Source organism: Sinocyclocheilus grahami, unplaced genomic scaffold (assembly GCF_001515645.1).
Source record: "Sinocyclocheilus grahami isolate Dianchi unplaced genomic scaffold, SAMN03320097.WGS_v1.1 scaffold1116.1, whole genome shotgun sequence".
NCBI classification, from domain to species: domain Eukaryota; kingdom Metazoa; phylum Chordata; class Actinopteri; order Cypriniformes; family Cyprinidae; genus Sinocyclocheilus; species Sinocyclocheilus grahami.
This window is the reverse complement of record NW_015506295.1, coordinates 57,931-68,390: the sequence shown is the minus strand read 5'-3', so window position 1 is coordinate 68,390 and position 10,460 is coordinate 57,931. Positions and strand designations below refer to the sequence as shown.

General features: G+C 40.1%; 1 long non-coding RNA gene across 1 annotated transcript in view; it reads right to left on the bottom strand.

The window, feature by feature from the left end:
- Positions 1–1,947: 1,947 nt before the first annotated feature.
- LOC107566943 (uncharacterized) overlaps positions 1,948–10,460 on the bottom strand; it is an 11,921-nt gene continuing 3,408 nt past the window's right edge. Inside the window, exons 2-3 of the long non-coding RNA XR_001606571.1 lie at positions 5,028–5,039; positions 1,948–1,959 (exon numbers count right to left, since the gene is read on the bottom strand). This is a non-coding gene — a long non-coding RNA (uncharacterized lncRNA). The remainder of the gene's footprint in view (positions 1,960–5,027; positions 5,040–10,460) is intronic.

Here is a 10,460-nt window from a genome sequence, read left to right as displayed (position 1 = left end):
CTAGTTATGCTTGGAGACTTCAACATCCACCTAGATAAACCTCAGGCTGCAGACTTCCACACTCTACTTGCTTCTTTTGATCTCAAGCGAGTATTAACTAAGGCTACTCACAAATCAGGCAACCAACTGGACCTTATTTACACATGACACTGCTCCACTGATCATGTGTTCGTTACTTCACTGCACACCTCGGATCACTTCCTCCTCTCTTAACCTCAACATGGTTCCTGACACAACACATACCCCTCCACATGTCATCTTTCGACGTAACCTACGCTCTCTCTCACCCTCCCGGCTATCTGCTACGGTTTCATCTTCGCTTCCTCCCCCTTAACAGTTAGCATCTCTTGATGTTAACAGTGCTACTGATACGTTCTGCTCCACTCTTACGTCTTGTTTAGACACTGTCTACCCCTTTGTCTTCCAGGTCAGCTCGTACCACCTCTTCTGCCCCTTGGCTATCTGATGTTCTCCGCGAGCATCGTTCTAAGCTCAGAGCTGCAGAAAGGGTGTGGCATGTATCAGTCACTCCTCTCTTCCTTCTCTGCTAATGTCTCCACTGCTAAAAGGACATACTATCATAACAAAATTAAATATTCGTCTAACTCTCGCATGCTCTATAAAACATTTTCCTCGCTCCTTTGTCCTCCTCCTCCCCCTCCTTCATCAACTCTAATGCTGCCTTGACGTGTTATCAGAAATGTCCTATTTCCCACTTATGAAGTCGTGATTACGAGCTTGTCATATTCAAGTGCTTTAATGTCAGAAAGAATAAAATGTAGCATCCCATTGGTTGATTATCATAAACATTTACCACGCTACACATGCAGTTTGCTGACAATTCTGGAATTTCGGTCAAATACATGCTTATTTCACTGCTTTTAAAACATACAATATGCTTCGATTGGTTGTTCATATCTAGCCTATAAATACACTACTTTAGCGATAAGACAAAGGGATGTAGTTGTTGTGAGAACAGCATTGACAGCAGCAATGGTTGTCCGGGGAGGACAGGACTCCCCCTATCTGAGGGTTGTCCCCCATAAAAATGTGATTAAAAACCAGGTTGTGCATTGTGAATAACAATGTTTTATACTTTAAATAATTGTGTAAGTAGTAAAACAACACAAATGGGGCAAAAATGCGTTTTAAGTTAAGAACCATTTTGAGTCTCCCCCGCCCTTTGCCTCACAGTACTTTGGTCCAAATGCCTGCTTTCCTCTTTTACATCACCTACACACACACACACACGAGTCCGGTGAGAGAGAACAAAGTCAATAGTTGTGGAACTCCAGTAAGTAAGGCTGTCGAGGCTATTTTATTCACTTAAACATCAGATGAAGTGATTATTTTCTCTTTAATACAGATGGTGGGGGCTAAAATACACATTATTGAGGTCGCTTCAACCCGCGGACATGAAAAACAAACCGCGGCAACAGTGTTAAAGAAGCTAAAGCTAAAGATAGTAATGTCTACAACGGACACGAGCGCTGTCGTGGCGCGACCACAACAGCTTTTAAGTTGTCTAATTTGGCACGGTCTCCCTGCTGCACTAATAGTAGTAAGGCTTTCCTCTGTGTATACATATCCTTACAAGTACAATTTTAGCTGTATTCGTGTCCCCTTCAAAAATTGCTCTTGAGAAATTTTATGTTTATTGTCTCTCCCCTACTGTTAGACGAAATTTACGCCCCTGCTCACATCATTAACACATCCCTTCACACTGGTGTTTTTCCCTTAGCATTTAGACAGGCTCGTATAACCCCACTACTTAAGAAACCCACCCTTAACCCATCTCTTTTAGAGAACTACAGACTTCCCTTCTTCCTTTCATTGCAAAAACACTTGAACGAGCTGTGTTCAACCAACTCTCAAGTCTCTGCCTTTCTCACACAGAACAACCTCCTCGACAGAAACCAATCTGGTTTCAGAAGTGGACATTCAACCAAGACTGCCTTGCTCTCAGTTGTTGAAGCCCTAAGACTGGCAAGAGTGGATTCCAAATCTTCTATACTTATCTTGTTGGATCTGTCCGTTGCTTTTGACATGATTAACCACCAGATCCTCTTGTCAACCTTATTGGCAAATGGCATCTCAGGAACCACACACACCAAGTGGTTTGAGTCTTACCTATCAGATAGGTCCTTCAAAGTATCTTGGAGAGGTGAGGTGTCCAAGTCGCAACATCTAGCTACTGGGGTGCCTCAGGGCTCAGTTATTGGACCACTTCTCTTCTCCGTCTACATGGCATCAATAGGTTATGTCATTCAGAAACATGGCTTTTCATACCACTGCTATGCTGATGACACTCAACTCTACCTCTCATTCCATCCTGATGATCCGACGATAGCTGCTCACATCTCAGCTTGTCTAACAGACATTTCTTGCTGGATGAAGGACCATCACCTTCAACTCAACCTTGCCAAGACAGAACTGCTTGTGGTTCCATCAAACCCATCGTTTCATCACAATTTCACCATCCAGTTAGGCACATCAACCATAACTCCTTCAAAAACAGCCAGAAACCTTGGAGTTATGATTGATGATTAGCTGACTTTCTCAGACCACATTGCTAAAGCTTACCCGGTCCTGCAGATTTGCTTTATTCAACATCAAGATGATCAGGCCCTTTCTTTCAGAACATGCTTCACAACTCCTTGTTCAAGCTCTTGTTCTATCCAGGCTGGACTATTGCAATGCTCTCTTGGCAGGTCTTTCAGCCACTTCTATCAAAGCTTTACAATTAATCCAGAACGTGGCAGCATGAGCCAAAAAGAATGCACGTCACACCTCTGTTTATCAATTTGCACTGGCTAACAGTAGCTGTTTGCATAAAATTCAAGGCATTAATGTTTGCCTACAAAACCACCACTGGCTCTGCACCCCTTTACCTAAATTCATTACTTCAGACTTATGTGGCCTCTAGAAGCTTGTATTCTGCAAGTGAACGTCGCTTTATTGTGCCATCCCTAAGAAGCACAAAATCACTTTTACGGACTTTTAAAATAAATGTTCCCTCCTGGTGGAATGACCTGCCCAACTCAATCCGAGCAGCTGAGTCCTTAGCCATCTTCAAGAATCGCTTAAAAACACATCTCTTCCATCTTTATTTGACCCTCTAACTCTAGCACTCTCTATTCTAATTCTATTTTTTTTTTTAAATAACACTAGCTTTTCAAATCTTTTTGTATTGTATTGTTTTTATTTATTATACAACTGTCAAAAGCTAAAAAAAAAGGCCTCTAACACTAGCTTGCTCTATTCTTTTTCTATTCTGTTTTTCTTTTTATTTATTATATAATTAAAAAAAAAACTGCTACATGTACTGCGTTAAGCCAACTGAGACTTGTTATAGCACTTGCATATCATTGCTCTTTTGTTGATTTAGATTGCTTCTATTGTCCTCATTTGTAAGTCGCTTTGGATAAAAGCATCTGTTAAATGACTAAATGTAAATGTAAATATGCACGCTATGGGGAAAGAAGGTACAAAGGTGTCCCTTTTAAGGGTCCTGCCCCAGTGACGAGCTCTTGTACCCCTAAAGGCACAAATTTGCACTTTTTTTTCCTGACAGTGCAGCACTGCACATTATGCATGTCTTCACTGTCTGACACAGCAATATCAGGTCTTGGAATCTCTACTGATGAGCTGAACCATGTGTGTTTGATGGAGGAGACATGCTGAAGGTGCAGTGCTGGGGCTCCAGGGCCAGGGTTGGGAACCACTGATTTAAATATTGGTTAAATTAACATTTAATTCAACAATATATAAAAATAATTATTTGATGAATTGGATAAATAGATCCTGCAACCGTTTTTAGCTTTTACAGGTACATGACACTCTGTCAAGGTCTGTCCGTTGCAGGAATCAAGCTCAGGAATCAGAGGAGATGATTGAGACGTCACAGTCGAGGCTGGCTCAGTGGTCTGTGCATACCTGTCTTCAGTGTTAAGCATATTTGTAGATTATCCATGATGCTCGGTGCTCTTTTGTCCATGAGTTTCAGCTATGAACAGTGTTGCTGAAGATGCACAAAAGGTGTCACACGGAGCCTGTGGAGTGAGACGAGGCCGGCCGCCTTTAATCTTATTACTGCCACCCAGATCGCAGCAGCAGACGCTTCACCTACAGTCGCTGTGTAGAGACCACAAACACCAGAGGACTTCACATGAATCTAAATCGACACTATCTGGAGTAAAAACAACAGGTTATTACTCATCTTATGTGGTTATGCACCTTCACTCATTTTATTGTTATTGATATTTATTTATTCATTTACCATCATCTTTCTTATCTGTAACCAAGCTGCCTGTCGACTGGAAGATTATGAAAGAGCATCATGCTCAAGATTTCCATGAAACATACATGCCATAACATTGTGTTCTCTATCAGGTATAAGGTCATCGTTATAAAGAGTGTTTGTTATCGTAGAGTGAAACCTTGGTTGTTTCACTTGGTTGTGTAAAATTAAAGTTTCATAGTGAAGAAATATACATGAGATCTTTTTGGACAATGGACAAAATAAGCCTCCATTTTATTGGGGAGATGTGTAACAGGCTGTTAAATACACCCCCTGAAACATATAATGCATAATTTCCAAAGCCTAAACAATGCAATATCTAAAAATAACAAAAAGTAATATGTTATTTTTACATTCAAGATAAATGTGCAGGCGTATTTTAGCAGTATAATATGTTTTTCTTCCCAAAGATCCAGTGTGTGTCATTATGTTATCAAATGTAAGAGGCTTTGGAAGTTGAAATCAGTGAGGTGTGAGAGAAGTGCTAATAAACTGGCACCAGCTGCAGCACAATCACGTCTTATTAGAGCCGAGGAGAAAACATTGCTACGAATACTCCAACTTTTTGGTTTTAACCACACACACGGTACTTTTTGGTTATTTTCAGCTCAATCCGAATTAAGTGTTAAAACATCTATTTTCTGGGGTGCTGGAAGTGTCACCACATAGCATTTGTCTGTTATTAAGGTTTTTATTGAATATTTTTTCCCTGATCTGAGTCACACACACACACACTGCTCTGGACTTTCCCTACAGTCAAATGCTCTGTGCTCGATCAGGCCGCTGTGGCTCCCAGAGAGGTGGTCAGCGGGCCCCTTTCTTTCACACAGCGGCCCCTCAGTTCAATGCTAACATCCAGAGGGTCCACCTCCAGCTTTCACACCCTGGCCTCCTCTTGTGCTGTCCAGCTGGCTGTGACCCCTGACCTCTTGACCCTCACTCCTGACCCCTGGACTCGTTCCCACGCCACACGTTTTTGTACGGCCCTCGCCGTGGCAACTCCGAGGCCATCGCTGCCACGGTAACAGATGGAAATAACTTTATTCAGCAGAGAGGTGGACAATCTGCCAAAACACTCCCCAATAACCATCACGTACCACTCCAGCACCTCCGATCATGTGATCTGATGAGATCTGGCATAGACAATTACAAGTCTACAAGTAATAATAAAAAACATTCACTCCTCAGTCAAACTAATGTTTAGAAGTTGGAAACTCAAAACTTGAAAAAATGCCTAATGTGTTGACTTTCTAGCAGCTGCCTGTTTAATCTACTGAGAGCTGGACAATATAATCCAAATATGTACCACAATATAAATCATTTTCAACCACAGTAAGGAATGCCATCCCGTTATAGTAGTTCTGCCTGAAATCAGAGAAGATACTAATTGAAATTAAAGCCATACTCTATATTTCTCAACATCCCTGCTTAAATCACTGATGATTATGGTTGAAAAATGTTAAGCTCACATCAGACTCTTGACAACCAGCTATTTTCATCTAAAATAAACTAATTGTATTTTCACGATTGCTTTTGGAGAATCGCTCACTCCTGCTTTGAACAAAACCGACCAATATTTAAATCTCCTAAATGCCTTTGAATGACATTTTTCTGTGCTAGACAACACTATAAATACAATACAGCTGTGAATCCAGAGGATCGCTCATATCATCGTTATATATCTTCATATCACGCAGCACTAAAACTTACTCTATGAGATGACAGAACCTGCTGCAGAAGTGCACAGTCTGGCCCTTATGTAGTAGAAGCGCTCGGGTTCATGTACTCGTGCAGATCATGATTCGGGCTTACAGCGCCCTTTAGCTGTGACTACAGTCCCAAACACAGAGTAAATCAGGTCTAAATGAACATGACACTCGTCTTTAGTGTAAACACTTTCGTGGTTTATGGCCCTCGAGGGATGCTGTAGAAAAGCTTAAGATGTCCAAACACACACTTCCACTCTTTACAGAGAAATGAGTGCCCTTTGACCCTCATTCTGAGTAAACAGGACAACAAACAGGACAACGTGAGACCTCGAGCTCCTGTTCTGCACACAGCCGAGGCTTTTACCGTAACACGTTAAATGCTTCTGAACGCTTTACTCTGATGCACTGACTTCAGATTCTCCAAACGCTGAGCTGAAATCACTTTCCCGTATCTGTATCTCCATCGCTGCAGCACGGCCTCCTCCCTCACCCTTTCTCTCTCGCTCGCTTCATTGTGTCGCTGGAGATTCTCTCCATTGAGCTCGAGTCTCTTAGGAAACCCCAGTCCTGCATAAAATGAGGGGGACAGAAGAAAAGGAAGTTAGGAGGGAGGAAGGGGGGAAAGAGGAGGGGAAATCCAGAGAAGGGACACAAAATGTGAGGGACAGCGTGAAGACGGAACAGAAGATGTGGAGGACAGAGCAGCAGAGGAGGTCTCTCTGGCCTCATAACACTTCACGCTCTTCCAAACAGGCCTCCCCTGAGGAATATCTCATCGCTCTTTTCTGTGTCTCTTGACATTCTTCAGGAGGAAACGGGTCAGCTGTTGATAGACAGTAAGAGTATAGAGCTAGGAAATGTGGATGGCATAGCAGGTCATTGTGAGAACTGAATGAGAAATATTTGAGTTAGTATTGAGATGATTACAGTGTGAGGTCTCTGATTACTGGTATGATTTTTTCATGCGGGCAAACGTTTCAGAATTAGTAGACTCTTCATTTCACTGCAAGCATTTTTGGGGAAGATATTGAAAAGATCTCATTCAGAATGTTTCTGCTCTGTTCGCTGAACTCAGTTTTGAGAGTGATGTGAAGTCATCCTGAATAAAGAGAACGGTTTTGTGTTTGTTATTAGCAGGTGGAATCTAGATGGAATCTGGAGACTTTTGTCACATTTTCTGCACAGATTTTGGGGGAAATGAATAAGCAAGGAACACGTGTGGACACTTATAGCTGGAGTTGTGCAGGCACAGATCCCACGTGGGCCTGGTTATTAGATTCATTAAAAAAAATGCATTGAGTGATTCCACTGCTTCTGGAGAATCTGAGCTTGATGGATGGATTCATTTTCACCAACATTTACCAAAATGTAACAACTACAGATGAATGTTATGCTGTGATGAAGTTCCATCAGAAGTTGTGGAAGAAGCGGCTCTTAACTGAAAGTCTCAGGAAACTCTCAATTCAGTCGAACCCACCAAAGCCGGGGAGAGAGGAGCAAATCAAACCGTTTGGTTTATTTGAAGCAGTATTTAATCAAACTCCATGGAGACTGAAGCATATTTACAGCCTGCCGAAGCCAGAGAAAGTGAATGGTTTGATTAATCTCAGATCTTTTGTGCGGCTGTGTGAGTTATGGGTTAAGAGCCTGTCGTCGGCCGCTGCTATTATCTAAAGCTGTGTGCTTTGATCGCTTAAGCCATGAGGATCCTACTGTGACACACAGCTGCCCGGAGCGCTGACCGTCTCACCGCTGACCATTGTGTCCGGCCGATCTCTCCTCTCCTCTCCTCTCCTCTCCTCTCCTCATGAGTCTGGTCTGATGTTGACGGTCTGGTGCTGATTGTCCAAACGCAATTCTTGTGCTTGTGTGAAGCAGGAGTTGTGGATGGACATCACGCTCCTGGCCGTCCCTCACGTCTCCAAACAGCGGTTTCAACGTTTTCTAAGGGTTCATGGTCCTTCATGTCTTCAAAGGACCGTTTTGAAAAGATGCTTCACGTATTTGTTTAGTTTTGTCATGCTTTGCTTGTGACGGTGACAGATGACCGGTGAGATTAAATGGGATTTGCAGAAGTCTCTTGTTCCTCAGATGTGCGTCCTCTAGATCAGCGGATCTTAACCAGGGCTTTGGGAGCCACCAGGAGGCCTCGAGATGACTTAAAATGAATTCAAATAAGACAAAACAAGCTTTGAAATATGCAAAACAACTAAAAATCTATTATTTATCAATCAATATTTCTTATTTAATTCACACCCCAACTCAGTTTTTAATATTAATTCTTCTATCTATGGACCCTTCTAATTTCTGAAAATGAATATATATGTAAAGCAAAGGTTTCCCAAACTGGGGCTTCATGGGTCTATGAAAAGTGAATATTTAATTAAATCATAAAAAATGTTAATGAAAACAACTCACATTAAAAAAAAAAAAATTAAAAAAAAAAAATATATATATATATATATATATATATATATATATATATATATATATATATATATATATATATCCTGCTGTATAGAGTTTCAGAAGAGACCTCAACAATACCTCAAACTGTGCTCAGATCTGGCAAGAAACCAAAATGTGACGCTCATTTAGTGCTGTGCTACTCATTTTTGCCTTGTTTGTGTATCGTGTTTTTATTTGTCTTAACCAGATTTAGGAGAAACCTCTTCAAAACATGATCAAATGAGCCATAACTAACTCAATTAAGTCTGTAAAATTAAATAAAAAAATGTAACTAAACAGTAAAAGAGAAACCTCTAGTCAGTTCTGTTTTCCTTTGACTATGTGTTTGAAGTTAGAGGAAGAAAAAGGAAATGAACTGAAATGATATATTTAAAGATGAAGTGAAAAGGGTGTTGACATGAAGGAGTTGCACTGTGAGCTGAATCGGAGTCGTTCCACTGAAAACTGTTTCATCTAAACAGTCAACAAGGTGAAAATCTGAAATTCAAAAGAAAATTCAAATCAGAAGTATAGTGTGACAATCTATCTGTGCAGATGGAACTGAAAAAGCAACACAGAGAACAGCAGAAAGAAAGAGATCAAGAGAGACGGCATTAATATGCTAATGGCCTGAGTGAATACACAACAGCTCTACTGACCAGACTAATCACTGCTGGACACACACTGAGGTTAATCCCACACACACACACTCGCACACGCACGCACACACACACACACACACTTTATGTTACACCCATGGCAAACCTAATACATATATATATATAATAAATAAATAAATATAAATCATATTTTATGCATACTTATATATTATATTAATATGCAATGTTATTTTATTAATGTTGTTTTCTTGCATAAATAAACTGCTGCTTTTTTTGTGATACATTGTGCACAAAAATGGAGGTAAACTGTGTATAACGGCATGTCTTTTTTATGTTACATTTAATTTGTGATTTCAACTTGATTTGTTGGATTTTTTTGTGCAAAATAAATAAATAAAGCAATTTAGCATAGCTAAAGTAAAGTCAGTTATCCTCAGACAGTCCAGCCTCGGGTTTTCTTTATTCTTCAGACATCTCATGTCTGATTATGTCACTGCTCTTCTGAAATGTTTGAACGGAACATTAGAAAAATTAAATGGCATAATAATCAGCAGTTGTGTAATAGTGTAATGTGTAAAAGTGCTGCTTGAAGCCACTCAGTGAAACCATTCCCTCATAGACCTAATCTCTAGAGCAAGTCTGCAAAACTACAAGCACATTACATGCTTTAAACTCAGTTAGCTATTGTAAAACAAACTTGTTGCAAACCTTTTTTACGTATGATGAAAACAAAAATGTTATGAGTTGTAGTTTTAAAAAAATGCTTACACTAGCTCCATTTCTCGAAACTACACAAAACCAAAACACACACACAACATGCAAAACGTCACACACATCTTCCAAAAGCAAGCACTTCATTCAAAACTATTTGAACTCTTCTAAAAATGGTATTTTTGCATAGTAACTATACACACAAGCATACAATAATTAGCCACATACACACCAGACTACACACAGATGTGAAGAATGTAAAACACTCGTCTCTCGTTTGTCTCCGGCTTGTTCAGAGTGCAGTGGAGCACAGTATATATGTACAACTGATGAATTTACACAGTTATGCAACTGAACTGAACCAATACTAAACTGACTTGAGCTCTATAATGACAATATTGACTTGTTAGAACTGCTTTACAACAGAATTTGAATGTGATACTATTGTGAAGCTGCTGTGAAACAATCTAAATAAAGTTGACTTTTCTGACTTGGCTTATATGCACATATATATATATATGTGTGTGTGTGTGTGTGTGTGTGTATATATATATATATGTGTGTGTGTGTGTGTGTGTGTGTATATATATATATATGTGTGTGTGTGTGTGTGTGTGTGTATATATATATATATGTGTGTGTGTGTGTGTGTGTGTGTATATATATATATAT